The sequence below is a fragment of the Globicephala melas genome, chromosome 9 (genome assembly GCF_963455315.2).
Source record: "Globicephala melas chromosome 9, mGloMel1.2, whole genome shotgun sequence".
Taxonomy (NCBI): domain Eukaryota; kingdom Metazoa; phylum Chordata; class Mammalia; order Artiodactyla; family Delphinidae; genus Globicephala; species Globicephala melas.
The window spans coordinates 11,871,333-11,895,821 of NC_083322.1; the positions used below are offsets into that span (position 1 = coordinate 11,871,333).

The following is a 24,489-nucleotide window of genomic DNA, read 5'->3' on the forward strand; positions in this document are numbered from 1 at the left end:
CTTTGTCTGTTTAGATTGACCTTCCAAAATATTTCTGCAGGAATTGTTTTCAATGAAATCTAATCTATAAAACTAAAACTACACTTAATATGCCTTCTTTAGCCTCCATGGATGTTAAACTTTCATTCATTACCAAATATCCTACATCATCTCTATTGATTTTTTTCTCTAAGCTGCATGATACTTTTGTAACAGTCACCTTACACAAATGCATCAGGCTCTGCTTACCTGCTAGGAAGGAAAAGCTACAAACTCCAGGGAAATTCTAACCCTAACCATCAATTTCTTTCCCCTGAATTCCTGATGAAATCCCTTAACCAGAAGTGGTCAGAAGAAGTATGTCTGACTTTGTGTTCTGATTCAAGTTCTATCTTCCTGTTAGGCTGCTCTTTGCTTTTGAAATGATTGGTTTTAGCATTTAGGAGATTTTTATCAGGCTGCTAATAGCTCCCAGCTATCCCCAGGACATCTGTGCATCCAGGTTGGCGTCTTGCATTGCAGAGTATTGTAACAGAGAAGAACAAACCTGACTCCATATTGGATCTATTCCTTTAGCGCTAACCTTTGTGCTCTGTTGCCTGTGCTTAGTCACGCTGACTCTGCACCTTTGTAGAGAATGTTGCCTATAACCTGAAATATACATGATAGCCCATTCTCAAGGCTCTGCCACCCAGGCTTGACCTTTAAAGGTATAACAGTTTTCATTCACATAGAGATACAAAGTTGCAGAACAGAGAATAACATTTATCTTGTTGGAGGTTTACAGGAACACTGTGACCCCGCTGAGTTGGACAACAGCAAGAGCAAAGGATTATGGCATCCCTGCTGGGGCCTGGCCAGCATCAAGAAGTCTGCAACAACGAGCAATATCCCCTCCCCGTTTAGTAAAAGAAGCCTGAGTTTTAACTTGGGTAAGACGGTTCCTCCCATCTTCTTGGTCTGCTGGCTTTCCAAATAAAGTCACTATGCTTTGCCCCAACACTTTTTCTCCTGATTTATTGGCCTGTTGTGTGGTGAGCAGTGCGAGCTTGGACTCAGTAACAACAGGAGAAATGTGTATATAATTTTGGTCGTATTAAGGAATTAGAAATAATTTTGTTAGGTAAGGTAATATTATGGTAAGATAAGAAAATGTCATTTTTTTTAGAGCTTACTAAAATCTGCAGTAAAATATTATGATGTCTGGAAATTGCACCAAAATACATCAACTAAAAATGCCGGGAATAGAAGAAGGAAGGGTGGCAAAATGTTAATTATTGAATCTGGGTACTAGGACTCATTTTATTATTCTCTCTGCTTTTGCGATAGAAATTTTCCTAATAAAAACCTTGAAAATATTATACCAAGAGAAACATGGAAAGTACAAATTATTTTTATGCAATGCTTTACCACAACATTAACTTATATTAATGTCAAAATGTCAAGATTACGGAAGACAGGACAGACTGGGGAGCATTCCAGATTAAAGAGTAAAGGGACATAAAAACTAAGCACAAGACGTAATTTTGGATTGGACCATGGACCAGAATCTTTCCCCCTTTTTGCTATAAAGGACATTATTTGGACAATTGCCAAATATAAATAAAGTAAAACATACTGACATAAAAAATAATCAATTACAAGTTGTTCTGCTTTTATTATCACCATGTGCCAGAAATTCTAAACAACGTGCTTTGTCCTTCTGTGACTGGTTTTTTTCACTTAGTATGTCAGACCCTGAGCAGCAGAAAGAAGAATCTTTACAGGGGCTGTGGGGAGCAGGGAATGGGGAGTTGCTGTTCTACAGGTATACATTTTCAGTTGTGCAAGATAATTAAGTTCTAGAAATCTGCTGTACAACATTGTGCCTGTAGTCAACAATACCAAATTGTACACATAAAAATTTGTTAAAAGAGATCTCATGTTAAGTGTCATCAACAAAAAAACCCCAAAAAACCAAAAAAAAAAAACCCAACCCAAATAATAGTAACAACAAAAAACAACTCACCAGGTGATTCTGGTGCATGTTCAGAACACTCATCATGACAAAAGGGTCAGATGCGGACGCCACTATGAGGATTGTATGTCCCAAAATTTTATTTGTAGTTACTCCTCTTCCCTCATCTATTAAAATTTTCTAATGGCATATAAATTGTTGAAAAATTGCCTGTGTACAACACAAATCAATTATAATCATACAATGGCTTCTACACTTTTTTTTTTTTTTTCCGGTACGCAGACCTCTCACCCGTCGCGGAGCACAGGCTCCGGACGCGCAGGCTCAGCGGCCAAGGCTCACGGGCTCAGCCGCTCCGCGGCACGTGGGATCTTCCCGGACCGGGGCACGAACCCGTGTCCCCTGCATTGGCACAGCAGGCGGACTCTCAACCACTGTGCCACCAGGGAAGCCCGACTTCTACGGTTTTTTGCAATTATATAAAATCATACAATCATAAAGATTCAGATTAAATTCCTTACATTTGACACTACTGTAAAGATCTAATATCTAATCCAACAGCCAAAACCTTGCTATAAACAAGAATATTGACCCAGTTACTCAACACAGAAACCCTTTGAACATGTTTTACTGCATTATTTACTTATACAAAGGGTTTCAACTCAATACATCATTCTTATTTCTATTAGAATGCGTTTTCCTTTTTATTTTTTTACAAGACAGGGAAATCTGTAAATATGCAATGTAATCAACGTGTTTAAATGAAAGGCATTAGGCTAAGATTAAAATTCTTCCCTGGCGCATAGAGGTAAAATAAGAATTTTTCTTCATTAAAAAGGAAAAAAAACTCCTTCCATAAAAATCTTTCATTGGTCTAAGCGAGAAACGATTTCCATGTTTATATATGTATGTTTTGTATAAACACACACATATGTATATGTGTGTGTGCACACGCATATAATTTCTCTCTTAACAAGCACTGTTTCTCCACAGAAGTTGATTTGGAGAATTCCTAGTTACGCAGCTTCCCCAGTCACACCCTGGCTGTTTCAAGAGTTAAGGTCCTTGAAGTTTGGGATCATTCATGCTCCTTTCAGGCACAGGTTCTGCCCCAGCCCCTCAGTACTATATATTTCTCTATTTAAACATTAAATTAAAATATGCCTAATTTTTGTCAAGATGAAGAAACAAACTTGTCACTTCTGTCATACTCTGCGCAATTTAAGATTATGTTTAAAATTTTAAACAGTGAGACAATATTTATTGTGAAGCGTAAGATTTTTGTTTGATAAATACAAGTTTGGGTTCATACATGAGCTATTTCATTGAATCTGAGTAAGATTTTTAACATTGAAATGCATTAATACATTCTTATTTTGTAATTGTTGATTTTTTTAAATCTAAAGAACAAATCAAGAATATGCTGATTTTTAGTGATTATTACATGACTGTTAATGAAAATAACATTGTTGTATAGGGGAGGGGGGAGGGTGATGCTCAAATATTATTTGCTCTGGCAGACAAATAGACTAGATAACGCCATGGCAGGAGGGAAAGGATTCTGGGCCTTTCTCTTACTTGTTATGAAGGAGAGAAATTCCAAACTGAAAGATACTCAGGAAGAGGTTACCTTCACAGCGTCCCTTTGTCACAAGCTCTTTCTTGTCTTCACGGCAGCAGTTTGGTGGCAGAGGGTCAACGTGCCTGCGCTAAGCCCAGTGACCCCAACAGCTCATGTGAAGGGCCTCTCTCCAGGAGAACTCCCCTCCTACCCCTGGTCACCACACCTCCTCTCTGGGGCTGGAGATGACTGGATTCGAAGACTAGAAAATTCTATGCCTGAGCCTGGGATGGTGAGGCTTTCACTGAAATCGGTAAGTCTAGAGAAGAAATGGGCAGCATGAAAAGCTTATCTCTTAGAGACTTTACTCATCGGCCTTGTTATCTAAGCTGCTTCTATAAAGGGCTCTTGGCTGGAAAGAGAGATAAGGAAGACATCTTCTGATTAGAATTCTGGAAGGCATCATAGAGTCCTTGCATTGATACTTATTGAACTCTGGCTATAGGCCAGGCACTGGGAGTACAGCTATGGACCACAGAGGCACAGAGGTCCACGCCTCACAGAGCTTCCATTCAATTCATCAACCCTTATATCACACACAATGGGGAGATTTACATCAAACAAGAACTTATTTCACTAAGACTATTGCAAAACTATGATGCGTAAAAGGCGTGTTGTGTTCAGGAAATGACCAGAGACCTCCTGGGGAACCTGGGAAGCGGTCATGAGATCCAGAGAAGAGCCTGAGTTTGCAGGTTGACCTAGTGGAGGAAACGTGATGGGCAATTGGAGGTTACCTTGGTAGACAGGTGATGAAATGCACTTATCAAATAACCCCGTATGAGGTGTTGAGTCCTGAAGAAGTGAAATCCAAGGGCCAAGACCTGAAGTTGGAAAGGCAGTTTGTTTGGAAATGGAGTAGAACAGGACACTCAAATGCTGTTTTGGAAGAGGGTGGGAGAGGGGAACAGGGAAATGCAATGGGCTGGACAGCCTGGGCGGCCCTGGGGAGAGTTCTTGAAGACCAAGCGTGTCAGCTAGAAAGATGCACTCTGCAGCAGGTGGTGTGAGGGGAGCTGGATTGATGTCAGGCGACTTCTGTAAAGGGCCTGGGAGGAGGGAGCCTATTGAAACAGCAGAAGAGAAGAAAGGAAAAGAGGATGGTGACAGCTCACCCACAGGTGCTGTCCTTTGTGTAACTTGCGGATGGACTCCTACTGACTGGGGCCCTGGAGCTGGAAATGTCTCCCCGGTGGGGGTGGAGAAAGGCTTCTGCAAGCTTCTGCAGGAGGTAGCTTCCCCTGGTAGGGGCAAGGCCCAGGAAAGCCGAGCCACCTTCCTTCTGTGACAACCCTTCTGTGCAGAGAGGAAGCGGCTGTGCAGGGTTGTGGGTTAACCGCTGGCAGAAGTGTCTGAGAAGGGCTGGACATCTTCAGGTTGGGAGAAATGCTCAGCCTTATTTTAAAAGACACATATGTCTTAGAGACTCCCATTGTTGGTACTCCTTGCACCAAGTGAGCAATAGATTAGCTGTAGCCCCATTCCTGGCTCTCATCTGGATCATTACATATAAGTCACAGTACATATTTTTGTCACACCACCATCACCTTCTTTCCTGACCCTGAAACCTGATAAGCTGGGATTTTCCTGGCATTAGCATTCATGGACATTGTGGATAAAGAAAGATGGTACCTGGAGAGAGATCTCAGGAGAGAGCTGATGTACAACCACCAGAGACAGGCTTAATGTAAGGGTCTGGCAAACCAAGCTCAAGGACATTCTACCTGTGCCCATGGACCACCTATTCCAAGGAGACAAAGAGCTACACTGCAGAGAAGGCCCAGTGCTCATGGAAGGGGAGTTCATGGTGGGGTGTCCGTGTTAGCTCTGGCATTAGTGAAAAAAGACCTGGGTACTAGGGAGTCAGTCGGTGATATCTTGTCTGCCAGTTGCCCCTTCTGAAGACCAGAAGGCATGCCCATTTTCTCCATCACACTGAATGAGATTTTCACGTACAACTGGTCAACTTGGATTGAAAAGAAGCTGGTGGCCTCTGTCTGCGCAGGTTCATAGTGGTGTATTCTTATCTTTCGTCTCTTCTTAAATCTCTACACACATTATTATTTCAGCATCACAAATTTTCATTAATGTATGGCGGCTGAATTTTCTAATTATTTCCATAGTCTGGGTCCTTAGGATGGTTCTTCATCATCCCTACTGTCTCCCTAAACTCCTCCTCAAAATTGCTTTTACCAATTTACCCAAATGTGCAAGTTTACTTTCATCCCACTGACTCTCCTGTTACAAAGATTTCCATCTTCAATGATTTCCCCTTAGTGAGGGGCTTGCCAAAGTTCCCCTCACCCTGAGCGCACACTGGGGGTACCTGTCCCTCTGCAGTTCGATAATTAGGTCAATTATTAGGACTATGATGTAGAAGAAGGGAAATGACTGTAAAGTCCACACCGCTTTTCTCTTTCTTTCTTCAGATCCACACCACCATTCTGCTCATGCATTTTGCTGTGCACCATTTGTGCTCTCTTTTTACCATCCTTTTCTTTAGTCCAAACACTGAGATGCCTTTGTTCTCCCAGCTTAACCCAGGTCTATAATATGTTTTCTGTTTAATATTTTCATCTTTTACTCTTATAAATTTCCTTTCACTTTTTCTACATGTTTCTAAGAACATACCTCATGTCTATTTCCTGCACTTGAGGAATTTTTGGTAATCCCAGACAAAGAAACTGGGAGAAAACTGTGGCTTTTCCATCTGAGAGTAGAGAGACCTGGATTCTGGATGTCTAGGGAAAACCTAACATTTCATATGTGTGTGTGTATCCATGTAACTGTGTGTCATTCTATGTATGTGTTTATTCCTCTTTTTAATTTATTTTTTTATTTTTGCATGCAATTTGGGTATATTTAGTTTTAATCATTTTGCTTTTTTTCTCAAATATGAAGTACATTAAAAGTCAGTTATATACAGGAACCAGTTTTTAAGGATTGCTGTGAAACTGTGCTCCCTGACTGTTCTTCAAAACTCCTCCGTTAGTCACATGAAAAACTGGATGAATTGGTTTTCATCAAGACTGGCACAGGGATTAAATTTGTAGAATGTGGTGAATTGAGTGTGAAGTACCAGTGGAGATTTAAAGTGACATTACCATGTAGAAAGTTGCATAAATTGGGCTGAAGCTCAGATTAGATATCTGACTAGAATACTGAATTTGATGTTATTAGAACAGAGAGTTTCATTAAAGTGATGAACTTGAATGATGTTGCTCAGGGAAAGTGTAAAAAGTAATAAGAAGAGAGAAAAGGATGCAATACTGGAGAAAACCATTTTTAATGGAAGAATATAGAAGTGGTTGTCCACCAAGGACATTGACAATGAGTGAACCAAAAATTAAGATGGAAACAAATCATGAATAGTGTTCTTAGTCTGTTTGGCTGCTATAACAAAATACTACAGACTGGGTAGCTTATAAACAACAGAAACTATTTCCCACAGTTCTGGATGTTGGAAGTCTGAGATCAGGGTGCCTGCATTATTGGTGGGGGCTCTTTTCTGGTTGTAGACTTCTTGTTGTAACCTCACGTGGTGGAAGGGGCTATGGAGCTCACTGGGGTCTCTTTTATAAGGGCACTAATTCCATTCATGAGAGCTCCGCCCTTATAACCTAATCATCACCCAAAGGCCCAACCTCCTAATATCATCACATCTGCAATTAGAATTTCAACATAAATTTGTTGGTGGTGGGGGGCATAAATATCCAGGCCATAGCATGTTTTAACTCTAAAAATTCACCAAATTTTGTAGATATTTCTTTAGCATGTGTGAAATTGACTGAGGTAGAAGTTAGGCACTGGAAAAAGATTCCATAAAGAAGACTGAGACTGGATTCCTCTTATAGAGAGCAATTTAAAACCAGAACTCTCCTGGTCCTAGGAAACAAAGAGCAGAGTAACCTGGTGCCTAGGGCAGGTCTAAGTCAAGAATAAGGGTATCCCAGCTCTAAGCTCTGAAATAACGGAGGGAACTAGGTTTGTGGATTCTTCATAAGTATGAAGGAGTCTGTCGGCATCATTGTCTCAGAGGTTCTCATGGGATGGGAGTCACCTGTGATGACCTCCAGGAACTAAGAATAAGTTATTGGATGTAGACTCTGTTTCACAGGGAAGAGTCTTGGTCTTATAACCTCCAATGACATATTTGATTGAATTAGTATAATTCTATTTATATTGAGAATATGATAAAAGGTATAATGGAAACCCAGCTTGGACCTAAGGAGCAGCAACTTTTGTAGTTCAGAAATGTCTGGGTAAGTATTTCAAAAAGGAGAGGATGGTCCCCTGGAAGTCTCTGTGTATGACAGCATGCGATGCTCCCAGGAGAGAGCTCACCTTGAAGTAAGGGTGGGGATGGGGGCGTGGCAGGGTAGACTGACCCAGTAATACAACCGTAGTTCTTGGAAAGATGAGCAGATTCTAAGCTCAGCTGGGTTTTTATTGCCAGAATTTGTGTCTTGGATGAGGTCCTCTGCATTCCCTTGTTCCAGGTTATAATTACTATATTAGTGGTTGGTAAGGAATGTATGTAATTGAATGAACCTTTACGCTAAAATCTCAGTAAGTCATTGGGGATCAAGACACAGACCTGCAGTCTTGCCCCTCTAACACCAGCAAGGAAAAGGTTGAGCTTTCCTCTTGTACTTCATCGATAGAGGCGCCACTCTGCAGGGAACTATACCTGGGAGTGATGACGGAACTCATTGGGAGCAATAATAGGGTCTGCTGCATTGCATAGCTTGGCAGCTGGAATGGTACAGAGTAGAAGCATCTGCCATGGCTGGCAGGTATTTTAGGGCCAAAAAGAAAAGAATCCCATGGATACAGTGGTACCTGAGAGAGGCGACATCCTTGTCAGGAGGACATATAGCACAGAGTAAACAGGGGCTGGAGGAGAGGAAGAATAAAACTCTGCTAGAGAACATGATTTATCTTGTTTACATACCCATGTGAAAACCCCTGGCATCCCCCCAGAGTATGTGTGGGAGAGGACTTTGCAGGGAGCTTAGACCCTGCACTAGTAGGAGGGGTATTGGGAAGCTGATCTAAGAGAAGACTGATTCCTTCATTCACTTAACACGACTCTCTTCAAGCACTCTGGTAAATATGGAGATTAAAAAAAGTAACCAGTATAGGCGCGGTCCCTGCTCTCATTAACTTCAACATTTATTCACATAAATTTTAAATAGCAAACAATCAAGTGTCCCTGAGGACAGAAGCTCAGGCTGTCTTAAGAGCACATAGCAGAAGAACTAACCCAGTCAGGGGTTCGAGGAAATCTTCTTGGAGGAAGTGACTTCTGAATTGGTATGCGGAGAAATCATCAGTTTGGGATCCGGCTAGAGAGGGAGAGGAAGAGTGCTCTAGGGAGAGTAAACATCATTGGTGAAGACCCAGGAGTGCGTCATTGTAGGATATATTTGGGGACCTGAGGGAGGTGGACTCTGTCTGCTAGAATGGAAAGCAGTTGTGGTAACTGAAGGAAAGAGGACATTCCCGTTAGGAAGGTAGACAGGTGCAAAGACTGCATCTTGGAGGGTGTTGAGAGTCTTGTGAAGTACCACAAACTCGAGACTTTAGCTAAGTTAATGAGAAACACTGATGGGTTTTAAGCTCCGGAGTGGTTTGTGGGTGGGGGCAGGTAGCAAACTGGAAGGTGGTTAAGGAATCCGGGTGAGAGACAACATTTTCTGGATCACAGTGTTGTCCGTGAGGTTAAATTAGTAAAATTTGCAAGGAATTTAATACTGAGAAGTCTGCAGGGGATGGATGGATTGGGTGTGGAAGGAGAGAATCTGAGAAACGGTGAGGACGACTCCTACATCTTTGGCTCGGGCATTTGGGTGGATGGCAGACCATTTGCAGAGATGAGAAAAATGGGAGATATCAGATTTAGTAAACAAGTCCGATGTGCTACTCCTCCAGGTGACAAAACCTCCAGGAAGAGGACCCGGAAGGTGGGATGAAATTTTGTTGAGTGATTGGATTGAAAATGAAATCTTCAGTTTGGGCAACGATGGCGCTCAGTAAGGAGGAAGGATTGCAGTGTGTGTAAAATTCCTTTTCTAGGAATTTACCTTTACTCATGGTGCTAGCCTTAACACAGGTGGCTTGTCCTGCCTGCGCTTTGAAAAGCTCACTGTTACCAGAAGTGAGAGGAGGACACATTGCAGGGGGGCTGCCTTGCCCGGAGTCCACAGAGTTGGAGAGTCAGGGAAGGACTCCTGTGGGCACTGATGGCGGGGGAAGTTTGTCTTCTTGGTTGGGTGGGGCCTCCGGAGGGAGGGGCCTCCGGAGGGAGGAGCCTCCCTGCTCCTGTGGCTGCCCTTTTTGTGCGGAGAGCAGCTGACTGTGCCGTGCTGTGGGTAAACTGCTGGCACAGAGGTACAAAGAGGTCTGGTTGGTGCTGGCCGATGCCAGGGTCAGGGGGAAATCTGGCTTCTTTTCTCGAGAGACAATGTATCCATTGGGGACATCTCCCTTTTCAACCAAGTCAATATTCCTTGAGAAATAGATCAGCCTTAGACCCAGCCCTGGGTCTTGTCGATACCAGTACATAGCATCGTGTTGCATATTCTGAGAACAAGTCAATGTCACCCGCTTTCTCGTCTCTGTGATCTGGTGTCTCGGGCTCTGGGTCACATCGGCTTCCAGGGGGTCTGCAGGAGAAGGAGACAGAACTAGAGGCAGCTGAGGAGTCGCCTTGCGCTGCAGCTTCTAGGAAAGGGCTTGAGATAAGACCCGAAAGCTATGGCCAAGGCATGCCCATGAGTTCTACGACTCACCTGCTCCCAGGAGACAAAGCAGGACACAGCCCAGGAGCCAGGGGCCCATGGCAGCATCACTCTGCCAGCCCTGGGGGCCCTGGCTGGTTTCTGTGATGTCTCTTTCCCTCTCTGCAGCTACTCGATCGTCATTTTCAGGGGAGAAGCCACTCCCCTTTCCTTAGAGGGCTGAAGGGTAACACAGGGGATCGGTCGTGGCCAATGGGGGCTGGCAAGCTTGTGATCACTGTCATTTTCCTTGTCCTCCTTTGAGGCTGCTGGTTTCTATGCATTTGACAATGTCTTCTTATTAGCACACTCTTGTCGAAGTTGAAAAATAGTTCTGTATTTTGGATCTTTATGATGAAAATTGGTATATTTGATTATCACTTAGAAATGCGAGAACATGAAACTCATGCTATCATCAAAACAACACTTCTTTTACTTTAGAAGTCCTCATTTCTACTCTGTAGAAAAAAAAATCCAAGATATATTCATATCTTTGTCTCTCCACGGATATATTTTTTTAGCCACTACCTTTTAAAAGAGTCTCATGTGTAAAAACTTAGCCAGATCCGCATCATGGGTTATTTTATTAGTTTGTATCCAGTTCATGAACCTAGACGCAGGGCTGTTCTCCTTAGCAGATTAAATTTAGTAGCAGGTATGAGTGGCTGCTTTCCTCAAGGCTGGTGTTGGATGTATCCTTCTTCCTTCTCTTCTCTCTCCTCTTAAAGGGGCCGTGAAAGGCACAGGAGAGATCTGCCTTCTTCAATAACCTCTTACTTTTACCAGCCAACTCAGTTTCTTTGCTGATTGTGGGGTGTGCTTTGCTGTCTTGTGCTCTCCAGATGGAGCTCCCCACGGAAGGGTTCTGTCGCTGGAGATTTCACTGTAGCCGGGCTGTCTTTTCTGCTCCGGATCTAAGTCACAGGGAGCTCTGCCTGTAGCTGGGGTGTCACCGCATCTTCTTAGCTCCTCCAGCCACTCACGTATTGCTTCTTTTCTGGGTCATGATGTCTTTCCTGCATTGAGGTGACGTTCCAGGTGTTGCTGAAAGTATTTCCCCCCTTGAACTTTTCTTGAGCTTTGTTGGAACCAACGTATTCTTGGGGGTGTGGGGAGGAAGAGAGGGAAGGACACTGTCCCATCCTCCTAATTGCTTCAGCCACAGCTAGAGCTTCGCAAAGCTGTATTTTGCCGAATTTTGCTGAATCATTATCATCTCCAGGCAAGAAGTAGGTCCTCATCCCAGTTCTTGGGCTGCCCTCAAACCTCAGAGACGGTTTTCTGCCCCCAACCCCTTTCATGATGGAGGTTCAGGTCCAGCACTCCCTATTCCATACAAATAAGGGAGATGCAGTTTGCTATCATGACATTAACTCTGCTCTAAGGAGGAGTGTTCTTTCTTTTTATATTTCTGTGCCATTCCCTTTCGGAAAAGACCGTGGGAGCAAACTTGGCTCTATTTCAGTCCTAGGCAAGCCCTCCATATCCTAGCTATGGGTACAAGTGTTCAAGAAAAAAATTAAGCAGGTTTAATTCTCAAGAACCTGCCTCAAGTGAATAACTTTGTATTATTCAGTTAACCTGTCATCCCAAATTGCATCTTTCGAAATCTTTCACAGTTTACCCACATCCACAAAGCTAAACTCACTGTTTATACTCCTGCCCATTGGATTTTCCAAGGTTCCACGGTACTTCCAATGTCATCGAGGTGGACAATTACAACTCAAAGATTTATAGTTTATCCCAAGTACTTTCCATATTAGATTAATCAAAGATTTAGGAGGCAGCTGCTTCTATATTCCTAACCCCCCATGCGCTAATTCACTCTCCTCAGACCCATGCTTCTCCCCGCATCCCCGTCCTGTTGGCTGTGAGGCTGCTCTGGTCTCTTCTTTCTTTCTCAACATCAACCAAGACACTAAAGTGATGCTATTGACCTGAGTCTCTGATATCCTTGTACTAGGAGCCACTTCCTGTACCTTCCCCACCCTTCCTTCCTGGAACCTTCCCTCTGATCTCTCCTTCCCAAGGCCACCACATGCAAGAGTCTGGGGAACTTCACTTCCCCAATGTGGACCAGGCTCCTGTGTCCCTAACAAAAGCACTGGGAAGAAAACAGAATCCTCTCGATGTCCAGGAGCTCTGAAATGTCCCCTCCATCTTTCGCACTTCAGCGTAATGCCTTTCACTCTACACTGTCCATCCCTTTATGTCTTTCCCTGTGCCTACTTGCTCTCAGCCTCTCCTCTGAGGCATTACTCAGTGAATCTGCTGCATCTCTTATCATCCTTCCTGGTGAGAGTCTCTTGACAATAATAATTATGCCTGCCTCTACCCAATTAAGGAAACATTCCTTTAAAATCCCTGCAAGTAGAATACACTGGTCCCTTTAAATATGTAACAATATTTTCTCTATGGGTGACCCTGAGCACAGATAACAGACTACAGAATTTTCACCACCCTTCAAATCCTATTTTATTTCTGCTCAGGCCATTTTTGGTTCTGAGGAAGTCACTTTACCCTGTATATTTTTCTATACTATATGATTAACTTTTCAAAAACCTTGAGAAGAATAGCTGTATATTGAGTTTTCTTTTAATTGGTGATACAGTATTCAATTTTATCAAACCTCTTATCAGTGTCTGAAATGCGTTTATATTAAGGAATATGTTAGTGCCCTCTAGTGGAATAACACTGCAATAGGCAGAGTAATGGCTCTTTAAAGATGTTCAAGTCTTAATCCCTGCATTCTGTGAATGTTTAGATAGCAAAAGGGAGTTAAGGTTGTGCATGCAATTAAGGTTGCTAATCAGGTGGCCTTGAGCAGTAACTTAGATTATCCAGGTGGGCTTAATCGAATCACATGGGTCCTTAATAGCAGAGAACATTACCCAGCTATGTTTATAGGGAGACTTGAGTATGGAAGAGTCAGAGAGGCCGAATGCTACTGACTTTGAAACTAGAGGAGGGGAGTCATAATGTAAGGAGAGCCTTCAGAAAGGAACGGAGACTCGCCAATGTACTGATTTTAGCCAGGTGAGACCTGCATTGGACTTCTGACCTCCAGAATTATAAGGTAATAAATTTGTGTTGCCTTAAGCCATTAAGTGTGTGGTAACTTGTTATAGAAGCAACAGAAAACAATCACCAACACTAAAAATTTGTGGCACAATGTGATAAAAAAAAAAAGCATTTAAGATGGGAAAAGCAAGGAAACCATAAACAAAACAAAAAGACAACTTATGGACTGGGAGAAAATATTTGCAAATGATGCAACTGACAAGGGATTAGTTTCCAAAAATATACAAACAGCACATACAATTCACTATCAAAAAACCCAACTCAATCAAAAAATGGGCAGAAGACCTACATAGACATTTCTCCAAAGAAGACATACAGATGGCCAACAAACACATGAAAGGATGCTCAGCATCACTAATCATTAGAGAAATGCAAATCAAAACTACCATGAGGTATCACCTCACACCAGTCAGAATGACCATCATCAAAACTCTACAAATAATAAATGCTGGAGAGGGTGTGGAGAAAAGGGAACCCTCTTGCACTGTTGGTGGGAATGTAAATTGGTACAGACACTATGGAGAAAAGTATGATGGTTCCTTAAAAAACTACAAATAGAGCTACCATATGATCCAGCAATCCCACTCCTGGGCATATATCCAGAGAAAACCATAATTCGAAAAACTACACGCACCTCAATGTTCGTTGCAGCACTATTTACAATAGCCAAGACATGGAAGCAACCTAAATGTCCATCAACAGAGGAATGGATAAAGATGTGGTACCTATATACAGTGGAATATTACTCAGCCATAAAAAGAATGAAATAATGCCATTTGCAGCAACATGAGTGGACCTAGAGATTATCATACTAAGTGAAATAAGTAGACAGAGAAAGACAAATACCATATGATATCACTTACATGTGGAATCCAAAAAAATGATACAAATGAACTTATTTACAAGACAGAAACAGACTCATAGACATAGAGAACAAACTTCTGGTTACCAAAGGGGAAGGGGAGGGGGAGGGATAAATTAAGAGTTTGGGATTAACAGATACATACTACTATATATAAAATAAACTACCAGGTCCTACTGTATAGCACAGGGAACTATAGTCAATATCTTGTAATAAACTAGAATGGAAGGGAATCTGAAAATATATATAACTGAATCACTTTTTTGTACACCTGAAATTAACACAACATTGTAAATCAACTATACTTCAATTAAAAGTCAAAGATGGGAAAAGCAGAGGAAAGGATGATAACCAGCGGGCAGGGCTCTGGGCGGTCTTGTGTGGGTGAGGGGAGCTCACGAGGGCAAGGTCCCTGCACACCTTGGGTCTGCTGTTTTTGCGCAGGAGATGTGGCTGCGTTGATAAACTGCTGGTGCACAGGGACTCGGATGTCCGTGGAAGATTCAAGGACCAAGGGGAGATCATTCTTTTCTTCCTTCCTTTCTCACTCTCTCCCAGTCTCCGTCTCCCTGTCCTTCTTTCCCTCTGGGTTCCTGAGTGTGTTTGTGTGGTCGCCTTACAGGGGAATGAAGCTGGAAAGTGGATGAACTTCTCTGATATTCTCAGTAACAAGGAAAAATTCCAACCTCCTGCTATTTGCAGGGTGACTCCCTGTGTTACAACCCCCTTGCCTTCCTCTGCAGAGCACCCCGGTGGCTCTGCGCTCCTTAGCAGAGGCCATGCGCACTGTGCCGGCCACCGACTGTCAGACCAAAGGAAGGAATTCTTCCCGGGAGAACAGTCCCCCCACTGGGGCTAGCAATGACTGTGGGGCTCCCAGCTGGAACATTCTGACCCTAACCCTGTGGAGATGAGGTATTTGCAGAAATGGGGTATGTCAAGAGCAGAAACTGGTAGCATCTGCCTTTAAAAATGCATCGTCTGGTTCAAACTCCCATCCTTAGCCCTTTGCCTCTTAGGCTACTGGCACAGCGGCTTTCTTCATCAGCCGCCTCCTTGCAGCTGCTTGGAAGTAGGGCTCTGTATTAGTTTTCTGTTCCTGCTGTAACAACTTATCCAAACTTAGGGGCTTCAAACAACACAGATGAACTATCTTACCATAGGTCAGAAGTTCGACACGGGTCTCATTAGGTTGAAATCAAAGCGTGCAGGGCTGTTGCCTTTCTGGGAGCTCTAGGGGAGAATTTCTCCGTTTTTTATTAACTCCTAGAGTCCACTCACGTCCTTTGGCCCCGTTCCTCCATCTTCAGAGCCAGCAACAATGGACGAAATCCTCACATCACGCTGACGTCAGCTGCTTTTAAGGACGCATGAGTTTAATTGGGCCCACCTGGACAATCCAGGTGGCTCTTCCTATCTTGAGGTCAACTGATTAGCAGATTTAGTTGCATCTACAAACCTAAATCTCTTTTTTCATGCAACGTATTCACAGGTTCCAAGGACTAGGACATGGACGTTGGTTGGGGGAGTGTCATTATTCTGCCTATCAGGGACCCTTAGCCAGATAAAGGAAGGTAAGGCCAGAAACTGGTTAAACTTAAGAAATATAATTTTTTCAGGAGAGTAGAGGAAGAAAGTGCAGGAACAAGTCATTGTAGACATTGCTGAATTATTTATCCATTCTTTAAAGGACATATAATGAATAGTGGTTATGCGTCAGTTGCTGTTTTAGACTACGGGAATACAGACATGAACATAAAAGACATATTGATTATGTTTGATCATTCATTGAACTTGTATGTCATGCCCCGAGGAAGCTACTGGGGAAGGAATGAAGGAAAGACAAGTCTTTTTACCATAAAGATTTTATAGCTCAATACACAATGGAATATTACTCAGCCATAAAAAGAAACGAAATTGAGTTATTTGTAGTGAGGTGGATGGACCTAGAGTCTGTCATACAGAGTGAAGTAAGTCAGAAAGAGAAAAACAAATACCATATTGCTAACACATATATATGGAATCTAAAAAAAAAAAAGAAAAATGGTTCTGATGAACCTAGGGGCAGGACAGGAATAAAGACGTAGATGTAGAGAATGGACTTGAGGACACGGGGAGGGGGAAGAGTAGGCTGGGATGAAGTGAGAGAGTGGCATGGACTTATATATACTACCAAATGTAAAATAGACAGCTAGTGGGAAGCAGCCGCATAGCACAGGGAGATCAGCTCTGTGCTTTGTGACCACCTAGAGGGGTGGGATAGGGAGGGTGGGAGGGAGACGCAAGAGGGAGGGGATATGGGGATATATGCATATACACATATATATACATATATATCATGTCCAGGGTAAAGGAGGAAGAGAAATTTAGTACAATTCTGTTTTCAATCTTGTGCATGTAAATAACTCATACTTTCTTCTTCACCAAATCAGGAAACCAGAAGGGTAGCTTCAGAGGCAAAGATGACATGTTGTGTTTAACCTGCAGGGTGAAGTGTTCAGTTCGTGTCCTGAATGGATTTAAGTTCAAATTAGGCATCAGGGTGGAGAGTACAGGTCTAGGATTCATTAATTACCAGGTGGGATTCTTGTGCCCCAGTCCCCATCTTGGAATAATGGATAGCAACTACCTTACAGAGATGAAAACAAGCAGGACCCTATGGGGCCTTCCCAGGATAGACCCCCTAACCCCTGCCTGCCTCTTGTTTATAGAAAAACTTAGCCTCCTAGGCCTTCTCCGAGTTCCAAAGAATAAATTTGGTCAGAGAAGTAAGAATATGCAGAAGCAAAGGAAAAGAGTGAAACAAGACAAAATAATAATATTGATAGTTTAGCCATTAAACAATGTCAAGGATTTTAGTTCCTCCCAAAGGGCTATAGATAATATTCTGAGCTGCTTTGAGCTGCTTTACAGAGACTGAAACGCCCTTCAGGGGGAAGAAATTATCTGTTTGCTGCCCACAAGCACGTAGACCCCAGACTGGTTGGAACCAGAAGGTTGATGCTGTTGACTCCCAATTACCTCACCACCAACCAATCAGAAGGATGTCCATGAGCTGATGTGATGTCCACAACCCCCCTCCCTCACACCGTCTTTAAAAATCTTTCCCTGAGAGCCATCGGGAGTTCAGGCCTTTAAGCACTAGCTACCTGGCCTCCTTGCTTGGCACCTGCAATAAATGCTGCACTTTCCTTCAACACAACCTGATGTCAGTATATTGACTTTAACTGCAGGAGGGCAAGTGGACCCAAGTCTGGTTTGGTAACAGAGCGGGAAACAGAAGAGACTAATACTATTTTAAGAATTCTCTCTCTTTAAGAAAGTACCTTTTTTCTCCTCCTCTTATTTTTTTTTTATCACTTTCTCCATCTATGGCAGCAGGTGGCAAGCCAGTTCTGCTTTACTCATTAATATTTGTTACCCTGACACGATCCCTGTTGTCTCATTGTGGAAGGGTAGGTCAATTCACAAGAAAAACAATTTGCTTCCCAAGATTAGAACAGTGCCCAGATTATCCCAAATTTCTTCTCCAGGAAATTTTCACAAATTTGCTGAGAACAACAATATCACATTATATATCATCATATAAACTGGACCTTAATATGTGTTGTTTTTCTGAGGCCCCACCTTGAAGGTGTTGGTTTTCTGACTCATTTGAATTTCAAAAGATTGTGCTTTCTCCCCCAATAATTAATCAACTGGTAATAAACTATTCCATGTTAGGTTACTCAAAATTCATAAGGACAAGGCTAATTATATACTGCTTTCCCTCTGCAACTAATTTTATTCTCTTTGGAAAAGTTCTCTCAAGCCTCACTGCATCCTTTGACTGCTGTTCTGTCTCATTTTTTTTTTTTTTATCCGTTTTCTCAACTCAGGGACTAAAACAATTTTGTTCCTCATCCCAAAGAATTTTTTGTGTGTGTGAGTGGTACGCAGGCCTCTCACTGTTGTGGCCCCTACCGTTGCGGGGCACAGGCTCCGGACGCGCAGGCTCAGCGGCCATGGCTCACGGGCCCAGCCGCTCCGCGGCATGTGGGATCTTCCCGGACCGGGGCACGAACCCGTGACCCCTGCATCGGCAGGCGGACTCTCAACCACTGTGCCACCAGGGAAGCCCCAGAAGCAAAGATTTTGATTACAATAGGAAGGGTGTTAGAGGGACAAGAATGGGAACAGGGAAGTAAAGAATAGTAAAGTTAGGGCAGGGCTTCAGTGCAGGCTTTTGAAAAAAACTTGTAGTTGGGGTCAGGAATCTTGAGGACAGCATCCCCTCACTCTCTGGTTTGCCCTCTTTTTGTGCAGAGAGGAAGCAGCCTTGCAGCACTGTGGACTCGCTGCTGGCACAGAGGTACACAGATGTCTGGCTGGTGCTGGCAGACTTCAGGGTCAGGGGGAAATGTGCCAACTCATTTCGAGAGACACGATACCCCTCAGGGACATCTCCTTTCTCAGTGGCGTTGGTATTAGTTGAGTAATAGATCAGCCGCAGTCCAAATCCTGGGTCTTGGCGGTACCAGTACATTGAATAATGATTCTGTTTTTGTGAACACTGTAGAGTTAATTCCTTTCCTGTCTTCGAGATCTTGTGTCTTGGGAACTGTGTGACTACAGCATCCTTGAGGTCTGTGAGAGAGAAAGCAGGGATCACATAAAGACAGGAGGAAACATTTTGTAGTTGGAGCCTGGGAAGCCAGTGACAGGGGTTCCTTACCTGTGCCCAGGACTCACCTACTCTGAGGAGAAAAAGGACAAAACAGCAGAGAAGCCTGTTGCTCATGGCAGCGTCAGATGAAGAATGCTGTCTGCTCCTGGGATGAATTTAATCTCTGAAACCAACAGGTTTCATCTACTTCCTGGCCAGAGACCACACCCTCCTACCCCACTGCTTCAGAAAGGAATGAAAAGCCTCTTAGACTTGACGGGATGTGATAGTTTCATTTATCCGGGCCACATAATTGTTTATGCTGTTCTCTTGAAGAATTAGCATGACCGTTGTTTCCCTTTATGAATTTTCTAATTTTTCTTATACAATATATCCTTTTTGACATGGTGGGTTTGCATCTTTTGAATTTTTACTAGGCTATTATGGTAAATTGAACAGTCTTCCATGGACCCCTGAGTGTTTTCTCTGAATACTTTTAGAACTCTTCCATTTTGCCCTTATGCCCAACCTCGAATTCCACTCTAGAAGCGCTCTAATCTCTTTAGCCAGCCTAATGTTATTCACTTACATGAATGCTGAACAATCTCTACATGCTTTCCATATAGTACTATGTCCTCTCTTTTCCTTTAGGCTAATTCTTAAGGGAGTGAAAAAGTGTGGTGAAGGGAATGGAGCAACACAATGTATACAAATTTAGGAAAATCTTGTAGGTGTTTAGAGAGGATTTTCATGTGGTGTAGTAACTCATCTTACCAGAGGTTCCACCTGTTAGAACTGGGTGTGGACAAATGCTGATGTAAGGACTTCCAGCAGGCTCTCCCTCTTGAATGATCTCGTAACTGCTCTGAATAAAGGAGCACTTTGGGAAGAAAAGCATTTTAGGGAAATTGTGGGATGTTAGTCGCCACAGATGAACTGAAGCTCAAATGTCATTGATGTGGCTCTGTGCTGTTTAACATTATTTCTAGGAAGTTTTTTTTTTTTTTTTTAATTCTAGGTCTCCTGAGGATGTGGCAGTGAATTGCTGTGGATAAACTGCGAGCACAGAAGTGTGACGATGTCTCCAAGGCCAGGAAGAAACCCTCCTTCCTCTGGGAGACACTGCGCTCATCGGGGAAACTTTTCCGGTGCTGTCAGCAGCAAGTGAAAACTGGATCAGCTGTAGCCCCAATGTTGCGTCTTGGTCATACCAGAACATTCTGAAAGACATTCCAAAAAGGCTTCCCCCTCTGTTCTTCTCTAGATATCTAGGTTCTGCATTATGCTAACATCCAGGCGACCTGTGGGAGAAGGATGCAGAAGTTACAAGCAGTGTCCACCAGGAGGCCCAACATTTGGGCCATGAACAAAACCAAAACCAAAAACAAAAAACCCTGTGCTGGAGCCTAGAAATCTCAGAATCTGATTTTTCCTTGTGCTCCAAGGTCTCATCCATTTCCAAAAGACAAAAAGGCCATTCCCCACAGAAGCCCGACACTCACCGTGGGATGGGAGAAGGAATAGGTCTTTTTCCAACAGTAGACAGCCTATTGGCTGTTTGCCTGTGATGTCACTGTCTCTGCCCACACCCAGAGCTCCACATCTACAGAGATGGAATCTTTTCTTCCCTTCACAGAGCACCACCAGACATTGGACTTTCCTGATCAATTCAGATTAGGAAAAACAATTGCTCTTTGGGGTTAATACATGCTATTCCTTTGCGTTCTTTCTGACTCAGACTTCTTTCTTCATCCATGACATTTCTTAATAACTACCATTGCCACGAGGTTAGTCGATAGCATGGAAGGTTCTAGAGAGAGACTGCCTGGATTTGAATACTGGTTCTGTCACTTACTGTCATCCTGAGCAAGTAAATGAACTGTTTGGGCCTCAATTTTACTATCTGTAATTTGCGCTAATAAAAGTATGTACCTTATAGTGTTGCTGTGGGGATTAAATAAGTTTATATGTTAAGTGGTTACAACAATGCCTAGTATACAGTGAAGTCACTTGAGGTTGGGGTATGGGATGGGAAAAATGAGCGGGCTACTCTCTGCTGGTTATAAAGAGAACCAATTCCAAATTGAAAGTCCCTCAGGGGGTTACTTCCTGTGCCCCTTTGTCACACCTTCTTTCTTTCCTCTCAATAGTACCATGAAGTTGATTCCTGCCACTATGATGGCCCACTCAGTGTCAGGGAGGGGACTCTCCCTGGAGAGTAGCTCCCAGTGGAGCCCAGGGATCACTGTGGAGTCCCCTGATGGAAGATTCTATCCCTGAACCTGTGGAGGTGTGACATTTACAGAAATGGGCCAATTCTGGAGTTATCTGTACTTCAAACTGGAGTCACCAGAATAACAATATTGTTTTTATTTCTATGCCTCTTTTTCAGCCTTTTCCACAGCGGTCTCTTCATCAGCCTCCCATTTTAAGCTGCTTTGCAACAGGGCCTTTGTTTATCTGGGAAGGAGGATGAGACCTGAGACATGAGAGATTTTGAGCAAATAAATAATTTGGGTGGGTGAATAGACGATAGTGGGGCACAAATTCAGGGTCAATTCCATAAAGCATATTTGAATCTTTCATTTATTTAGTGAATAAATATTTATTGAGGGGGCTTCCCTGGTGGCACAGTGGTTGAGAGTCCGCCTGCCGATGCAGGGGACACGGGTTCGTGTCCCGGTCCGGGAAGATCCCACATACCGCGGAGCGGCTGGGCCCGTGAGCCATGGCCGCTGAGCCTGCGCGTCCGGAGCCTGTGCTCCGCAACGGGAGAGGCCACAACAGTGAGAGGCCCGCGTACCGCAAAAAAAAAAAAAAAAAAAAAAAAAAAAAAAAAGGAGGGGGGAGGACGGGAGGGAGGGAAGAAGAGAGGAAAGGAAAATAGACTCAAATATGTCTCAAGTAGCTCTTCAGGATTTTCTTCCAAGTAACATGTTTTCTGAGTTCCAGTGCGTGTGTATTTAAGTCCTCTACACCCCTTGACCTATAAGTCCTTTTAAGCAGAATTATATAAGAAGACTGGAAAATGAGAGAGGCTGCTTTTACTGGATGAAAAATGTATAGAGATGTATGTAACAGTTATCTCTGATGATTCCTGTATCCTCAAATGGTGACATGTAGAAATTCTCAGCAGAATTTCTGAGAATGCCGCTCCGTGGCATGTGGGATCCTCCCGGACCGGGGCACGAACCCGTGTCGCCATCGGCAGGCGGACTCTCCACCACTGCGCCACAGGGAAACCCCCGTCCTCCCTTTCTTCTATCTTTTCTTCACTAAGTGAAACATTGTACTCAGTCTAGGGATATATAATTGGAGGGACATCACTCTCAAATGAAAGAATATGGAATCTTGGGAAGAATGAGAAGGAATTATGAAAGAATACACTAACTATAGTAGTTTGGGGATGAATAGGAGCTGAGTCTTCTCTGTCTGTAGGAGTCAGAAGAGCCTGTAAGCTAACCTCTGAGCTCAGAACGAAGGGATGCTCAAGAGTGAGCCAGGCGGTCAAGCAGTGGTCACCCATTTCAGGTAGAGGAGAGAGCGCTGGCGAAGGTACAGCTGTTCAGTGTGGCTTGGTCCGTTCAGGGAAATACAAAACGTTCAGTAGAGCTGGATCCTGTAGTGCTCGAGTGGCTTTGGAAGACCTGGATATATTTCTAGACAGAGACGTGTCTGTGAAGGGCTTTGTGTGCCAGGCTCAATCAGGCTGGTAGGAATGTCCAGGTCAGAAGAAAGTAGAAGCAGTAAGAGGCTGGTGGAGCAGTGAGAAGGGCGTTGCCTTTCTTCTAGGTAACAGGTAATGAGGGCCTGCGTGACATAGAAGCAACGAGGAAGGAAAGGAGCAGCTCAACCAGATAAACTTGTATATCAGAGACTGTGTCTCTCCCTTTAGGCATGAAGGACGTTTCCCCCCATTGCTAGGAGTGCCGCTGGCTGACGGCCCTCCTTGTGAATTGTCTCGGCTAAAGAGGCACCTCTTCCCCCAAGGGCATATGCCCTTTCTCAGGGCCACCATGTCCAATGACACGGCTGCGGTAAAGTGGGCATAAGACCTGGCCCCCTCACCTCAACTTCGGATGATAGTAAGGGCCACCCCAGCTTCCCAGCTCCCTGTGGACTCAGCTTAGGCCTTTGTTGAGGCTGCAAGACAGACCCACGTCCCCTCTTTCTCTTCCGGCTTCCTTCTTTTCCCTTGTATCCATGTGGATCATAAGGGTACTTTCTAATAACCCTTCTGTACACTAATGTCCCCTGCACAGACCATTTACCAGAAAAGCAGATCTATGACAACGTGCAATATAGAAGTAATAGATTTATAAATGGATTTCACGTGAGGACTAATGGAAAAGAGGAACTTACAACCATCATTCAGGTCACTGAGATGGAAACACAGTATATGGGCCAGAATGGATGCAGGTGGGGGTGGCGAGGCAATGAATTCAGCAATAAATCCCTTGAGTTTGAATTGTGGAGCATCGAGCTGGAAGTGTCCAGTAGAAGCCTGAATTTACCAGTTAGAACTAATGAAAGAAATTGTCATCATCCTGGATGGGAAGATTAAGGAAGAATATTTATACCGAGGAAAAAAAGAAGGCAGAAGAAAAGTCTAGGGAAATCTACTAAAAATGTCTAGTAGACAAGTAAATGGAACAGTTATCAGCTCATGAGGGAAGAATTATTGTTACAGATGAGACTGCTGATAAGGTGTGCATAGAAAACCTGGCAACAAAACTCCATAGAAAATGGATTTTTTAAAGGGATAGCAGATGAGATAGAACTCATGAAGGAGACAGGAAAAAAAGAAGTATGACTTTTTTCCAATTAGAACAGGTAGAAAATGAAAGACATTGGGTTCTTTGTATCTGAACTGTCACCAGGTCCTGTGGATTCTTCTGTGGAAATTATCGAGGTTTATGAGTTAAGAAGACAAAGCACATGAGGAAGGCTTCAACCTGATTCTCAGGCAGACTTTTGCACCATGCTTGCAGCCCTTGATTAAGTATTTTTGTGTCTAGAGTTCACTGGCTTCTAGGAGGATCCTCCCTGCAGGGCAGTCAGGGTTATTTCCCAATGCCTTGAGAGAAAAGGGAATCTCCAAGCTCCTAGCTTTGGTTCTATGCTGGACAGCAGGCAAATGTTTTGGAGTTCAGTATATCCAGAACATGAAGCAAGTCTATCTGTTCCTGCAGGTTAAGATTGATCTCGGTAGAGATCCAAGTGTCGGGCTGTAGATGTAAGATAACTTTTCTAGATCACAGCCTCTCGTACTTGAATTTCACCTTCTGAGTCAGATTTAATGGTGATTAAATTTACTTAGAATGAAGTTTTAGAAAACAAGGTAGTTTGTTTTTGGTATAAAGGCAACCAACTACAGAGCTAAACAGTAGAACTTGGAAGGACTGGGACGGGAGGGGGCTGGCAGGATAAAGGTGACATCAGCAGGAACAGAATGGATGGGGATGTTGCAAGGCGGGTGGAGACAGAGGCCAAAGGACCATTAAAAGCCACACTGTGGATGCGCTAATAAGAAATGCTTTTATTGCAAATCATGATGGTGTT

General features: G+C 43.4%; 2 gene segments (V, D, J or C); both read right to left on the reverse strand.

The window, feature by feature from the left end:
* The window catches only part of LOC115850792 (T cell receptor beta constant 1-like), a 97,349-nt gene that overhangs the window by 44,755 nt on the left and 28,105 nt on the right, over positions 1 to 24,489 (reverse strand).
* LOC115851778 (T cell receptor beta constant 1-like) overlaps positions 1 to 24,489 on the reverse strand; it is a 61,752-nt gene that overhangs the window by 36,500 nt on the left and 763 nt on the right.